General features: G+C 40.3%; 2 long non-coding RNA genes across 2 annotated transcripts; both read right to left on the reverse strand.

Annotated features, from left to right (window-relative positions):
• Positions 1-206: 206 nt before the first annotated feature.
• LOC143329798 (uncharacterized) lies at positions 207-2,077 on the reverse strand. The gene is made up of 3 exons (XR_013077895.1): positions 971-2,077; positions 550-721; positions 207-325 (listed from the first exon to the last, which is right to left on the reverse strand). It is a non-coding gene; the product is annotated as an uncharacterized LOC143329798 (long non-coding RNA).
• A 1,120-nt stretch (positions 2,078-3,197) lies between these two features.
• On the reverse strand, positions 3,198-5,791 carry LOC143329721 (uncharacterized). Its single transcript, XR_013077891.1, has 2 exons — positions 4,336-5,791; positions 3,198-3,929 (listed from the first exon to the last, which is right to left on the reverse strand). It is a non-coding gene; the product is annotated as an uncharacterized LOC143329721 (long non-coding RNA).
• Between the last annotated feature and the right edge of the window lie 580 nt (positions 5,792-6,371).

The raw sequence follows: 6,371 nt of genomic DNA on the forward strand, positions 1-6,371 counted from the left end.
ATGTTTGATGTGAGATGTTACATCAAGAAGTTTGTGCAACAAGAAAGTGAGCATGAAAAAAACAAGCTTGGTTGTACTGAGAAATGTTGTATTACTATTGTAACCCAACATTTCATTGATAAATCAAGTGCATCTATGTGGAGCAAACTGCACACAGCTTCCTGCAGCCTAATTCCTCAAAACAAGTTGGATGTTGAAAGCACATGGTGTGTAAGGGAAAAATCAAAGTACTGAAACATCAAAAGCTTCAGCGCAATATGGACGATTAAACGCATAACATCTGCTCTGAGTGACACTCCCTTTTTTCCATGTTGCACCAGCATTCCTGAAACGAAAAGCACATATATTATGACTGTCAGACAAGAAAATCTCCCACACAACCCTGCAGAGAGCGGCAGACATCTGTTGCTGGGCGATATCATATTTTCTGAGCAGCAGTTTAAAATTTAAAAATATCCATCTGTGTGACATTAACGCAGGTTATAGATTAACCTGGTTTTCAAATACCTCCAGTGCAGAACCAGCACAGCACTCTGCTCGGTCCCTCACCTGTTTTTCGAGGGCAGATGTTCCCCTTTTAGAACATGTCATAAATCATAAGTTGTTGGAGCAACCGAAAAGGTTGAAGACCAAACAACACATATTCCAAACATGCTTTAGTGAGGGGCTTGTGCACCGTCTCGTTTTGTTCACTCCCCAGCTGTTCTGTCAGGTGCCGGCACTGCAAACAGAGTGGGAGAAATAAGGATTCACAATAAAAGCCTATAGACATCTTTGCTTGCACTTAACCTGCCATGAAGGCAAGGATTTATGTTTTCGAAAAAAGATTATTTCACCCCATCACAATAGAAATAGGTCATTTTGCACCAGCTGGTTTCAATGAATCACATCTGTACCCAACACTCAGGTTACACAGTGATAGATATCAACAGGGGTAACTAAGAGACGGCCCTATGGCGCACTTGCCCACCATTAGCATGCTGCTGGGCTGATCCGGAGACTTCCTATGACGGTCACTAGGTAGCGTGCATATAAACAGCACGCACGGATGCTGTATGGCTCACGCTTCAAATGCAAAGCCCTGCTTAAGGTCGAGGGCAGATCTGTGGCTTGAACATGCATGGAATGCTTTCCTTCTGATTCCCAGCAGGCAGCTGAACCTGACCACGATTTCTACAGACGACAAGAGGGGAGACGTTGTCAGCAAGACAAAAGATTAAAAGTGGAAATGTCAGGCATCATACAGAGGAAGCACTTGGGGAATGATTACTATGGTTACAATGTAATTTTACTTTATTTTTTCCTCATCTTCTCAGAATTTAAAAAGAAAAGCGGATCATTACGTGTGATTATGGTTATTGTAATTTTCTCTCCCTTGTCGCAGCCTGCAGTCATCAGAATTTCACATTTATCATTTGTGCAACAGTTTCCTGTTTTTGAAAAAGGTAGCATATTACCTTTTTTTAAATGCAGAGAAGGGTTTTTTGAATGTTTATGTTCAGGACTGTGTGAAAAGCATCAGGATAGAATTTCTTTCAGCTGAAGGGAGGGTACTTTCTGATGGAGAGAAAAGGTTGCTCCAGAGAGCATTTGTGAGAGCAGCTCCCATTTTCTGTTTACTCTCCATCTTAATGAGAAGCAGAACTGCTACCTAAAATATGTAAATATTTTGCATAGTTTTAGTTATTAATGCAGAATGAATTGTACCAATCCATGGTTATATTAATTTGAGATATTATGTGTAGCAAATTGTCTCTTATTCACTCCGATCATTTGCAAACAGTCCCTTAGCTGTGATTACCTGCAGAAACACTGGCCTCTGACTGACAACTAAAAGCAAAAATAGCTCTTGAAATATCTGTTTTATATCATTAGCAAATCTAGCAACAATGTTTGCCTGTCCTCAGAGCTCCCTGTTCCCGTTTCACTCTCCTTTGGTATGCAGACTTCTGGCATCTTCAGTCGAATCCTCCTGCTGCCAACCCCTTTCAGATTGTCTGCTGACAGTGTTCTTTCTCTCACTCACTAAGACATGGAGGAGATGAACCGCCAGAGTCTTTAGAGTTCACAGAGGATATGTAATTCACACATGACATCTGAATTAGCTCCTAATCAGTGTGTTGGTCATATGACAATTCCCTCAGTGGCTGCAGTAGGCGGCCAGGCTACAACTAATAGCATTAGCTCCCTGCTCTCCTTAGCCTTATCTCCTATCCTCAAAGCTGCAGTCTGCAACTTTTCTGCCCTTTGAAGGTTTGAGTGCACTCACTTTTCATACAGTGGAGTCATCTGAACCTATCATAATTTCAGCTTTGTAAAAATAACGCAATAAAAATGGCTAAAAATAAAAATGATGTCAAGATTATGATTCTATTACATGCAGTTAATCCATGAAATCAAAATCTCTTGGGGGGAAATTGTCAAAGTGAAGGGGTGTAAATATTTTATATGAATGAATCACTGCACAGCAATTACTGTATGTCTCCAAGGAGGTCACCAACTACACACAAAAGAAAGGGCGTGTTCATTTGCACTCTGGTAAACTGCTTGGGAAGCAGGCATAATAAAAATATCTCCACACTATGAGGCAGGGAATACAGTCCTTCCATTGTGAAACATCTGCTTTTTTTGTTCTATCAGAGAAGAGCTGATTCAACTCTATGCGGCTGCCTTTTGATGACATTAGTGTGTTGTTGCTTGTTCTGGATCATTTTATATTATTTATGGCATTCTGGCTTATACTTATAATTGAGCCAAATGCAATCCATCATGTGTAAGCTCTCCTTTTGACGTGAGCATTTTTTTAACCATCAGTGACATGGTCTCATATTGTGTTTTACTCTGTGGTAAACACCATATCCAGTGCCTTTGTCTAAATGACATTATCAATATTTATTGATACTGAAAATAAGACTAAACTACAACACAGTAAATTACAACCTGTGTGTACTTGTGTGTAATGCAGCTTATTTGTGACATAATGGCAAACATGTACTACAAATGTACAGTAGCTAAAATATATAAACAAAACAGCAACTTTAAACTCACTCACCTGTTATCTGTGCTTCTCAACAAAAAGCTTGGGGAGTACATCAGCTTGCGAACTTCTGTCATCAACTATATTTTTAGCTCATTCAAGAAAGTTTCAAGTGTTTTGTTTTTTCCTGCAGCTCCACATTTACAAGATTTGGAGCAAGTACGAGGTACAAGTTTCCTTATCATTCTACAACACAGGGCTGTATAATGAAATGCTAGTTGGCCTCCCTTTATGCTACTAACACAACAAAAATGATATACATTTATGAATACATAACAATTCATAACAATAAACTATTATTTATGATGGGGTGTGGAGTTAAGGGGGCTCACAGCCTGAGGAAAGAAGCTGCTCTGTAGTCAGGGGTATAGCAGTGGATACTTCTGTATCGCTTGTCAGAGGGCAGAAGGGTGAACAGGCTGTGGATGTGGTGGGTATTGTCTTTTAGTATCCTTTGGGCTCTGCACAGGCACCTCACCTCACTGATATCACTGATGCTCGGTAGATGAATGTTCTGGACAGTTTTAATCACCCTCTGCAGAGCCCTCCCGTCCTGCTCGTGCACATCCCACGACAGACTGTGATGTTTCCAGTCGGGATGCTCTCTATTGCTCCTCTAGTTAACAAGAAATTGACAGGGATTTTTTTTTTCTTTGTCAAGTTTCCTTAGGAAAAACAGTTGTTTCTGAGCTTTCTTTACCCAGACCTGTTCCCCTTCTCCACCTCAGCTCCAGTCATGTAGACAGGGAGATGCATCTTTGCTTTCAGCTCCTTGCATTTATGCACAACATCCTGCAGGCTGCCTTCCAACATCATCCGCAGCCATTGTTTATATTTCAGGGACGTTCACACAGCTGCCCACTTCGGTTTGTGTTGCGGTTTTACAGTGTCTCTGGGAAAAAGAGGACAAACCAAACAGGTTTTTGCCATGTCAATAGGCAAAACAGCATATTGTTGAGGAAACAAAGACATAGGGAAACAACTGACTGCAATGAGGCGAGGCACAAATAAGAGATACTAATCATAAAGGGAGAATCTGCTTTGTCAAACTGTTGATATCCTTTTTATCACAGTAACATATCTTCTGAAATCGAGCAAAATGCTGTGCACTGAATGACTGGCTGTTGACTGCTGACGCTAGACACAGATACACCCACAGACAAACATACACTGCCAGCACTGATGTTGTTGCTCGTTTAAAACGTGTGTAACCCTTATTATAGAAGACTTTTTAAATATCAGAGCAAATTACAACTCTTTCACGTCAAATAGAATGAGAAATCCTTCCACAGGACAACCTGCAGGTTTGTATCAGAAGACACACTTTCTCAGCAACATGCCACGTCCATACACTTCCACATTGACCTCTGGGAGCTGCCCAGCGCACAACAGTCTTCTTCTGTTTCCCGGTGAGTAGCTGCAGTGCTGTCAGGACACTGTGAAGGCAGTTGTTGAGGTGAGAGACATCATTGATTTTCCTCGTCCAAACTTTCCCAGCTGCTCTATTGTGAAGGTAAATTTCCAAAGCTAAACCGTCAGAGAGGCACCCAGGATTACATTAATAACTTTCCTCATTCCCTCACATGCATACACACACAAACATACTCTCTCTCACATACACACACAAACCTCTTGTTTCTGTGCAGCCCTGCTCCCTCCCCCATCCTCCTCCCCGAGGCTTTGCCATAAAACAACAGGGGAATCCGCCATGGTGACACGGTGTACCCTGGTACTTTTCCACAGATAACATGTAGTGAGAGGTAGAGTGTTGCAATATGTGTTTACATTGACTTGGCACATTTATTTCCTCACATTCCATATAGGCAAGGTTGACTTTGCTCAATTCCTCCTTCAGAGACGCTGTTTTGTTCTTTGAGTATCAACTAGCCGGGAATGAACCTCAGGAACTTTTCCACTTTTGGTATCATTCGTTTAAACAGGGTTACATGGAAAGAAAAGTAAATAAAATGGAAAAGGGCAAACACATTTAAAGGAAAATAAAAAAGGAAGGCTGGGTCTTGTCAGCCCGTCAGAGGAGCCTCATGATGAAAACTCTTTGTCCATTAATATATCTTCAATGAATGAAAGTGACACATCATGGTTCATATATCTTGATGAACAGGGACGTCCTCTGACTTGACCTTTCCTCTGAATGTTCAAGCCATTTAGCCACTTTCAACTGAGGATGCATTATTTGCTTTGGTGCAACAAAGCCACCATTCATGTATTCCCTCTAAGCATTTTATTCAAGGTTGGACCACGAGGACATGAGTTGTTGTCCTCTAATGACCTGAAACCAATGGAGATAATCAAGATATTGTGATTTATGCTTTGGTTGATGCTGAGGAACATTGGCCACTGGCCTGTTTTTGCTTCAGTAAACACTCTTAGGAAGTCATTCTACAGTAGAAAAGTTAAATCTAAATTAATTGCTTAATGCATTTTACTGTTTCTTAACTCGTCTGTCACATATATCACTAACTTTTTCTGTGCTCAGATAAATCAGAATGTAACTGCAATGCTCTGAATTCCTTCCAATGCTAAATTCTCTGTGCACCTGTAACAACAACAAAGCTCCAGCTTAGACAAGAATAAAATGAGGTGGACAATAAAAAAAAAAAAAAAAACACCTCAAAACATACCAATACAAAACAGCAATACCAAACACAGGATTTCTAAGATTCATATCACAAGTGCTGAGAGGAAACTGCGAAGGTCGTTGAAGCAGAAGCACGTCCTCTTCTCTGGGGCCAAGCCAGGCTGTGGAAACCACAGACATGAAAGAAATGAAGAGCAGGGTTCCTGTTTGATGTTGAAGGAGCAAACTGCACTTTTCTTTACCCTAACATGAAACTTATCTTAAAACACCACATCAGAAGATATGCAGATAAAATATGTTGTGAAATATTAAGAGGCAGTTCACAGTGTTTTACCTGACAATAAGATGAGTTTTAATGTTGCCACATGTGGTTCTTGTTTGACTGAGTTTCATAATGTTGAAGCCAATTTTATCATGTCTCAGGGGACTAACTAACAATTATTCTAATGGCTGTTCAATCTGCCACTTATTTTCTCAAATATTCAATTATAAAATGGCACAAAGTAGTTAAAACCCCATTTACGAGTTCCTAAACTTGGAGTTTATAAATAGTATATGTTGCCTGATCAATATTAAAAAAAACACCACACACATTGATTTACATTTTGGGAATGTCTGGTATGTTCACTTGAAAAATGACTCGACAGAGTCTGGTGTTGTGTTTCATGTGAGGTTATTCACACTCTCACTGAGAATAAGATCTGTGAACAGAAATAATTTACAGTCAGACAGTCA

Source organism: Chaetodon auriga, chromosome 12, assembly GCF_051107435.1.
Source record: "Chaetodon auriga isolate fChaAug3 chromosome 12, fChaAug3.hap1, whole genome shotgun sequence".
Lineage (NCBI taxonomy): Eukaryota > Metazoa > Chordata > Actinopteri > Chaetodontiformes > Chaetodontidae > Chaetodon > Chaetodon auriga.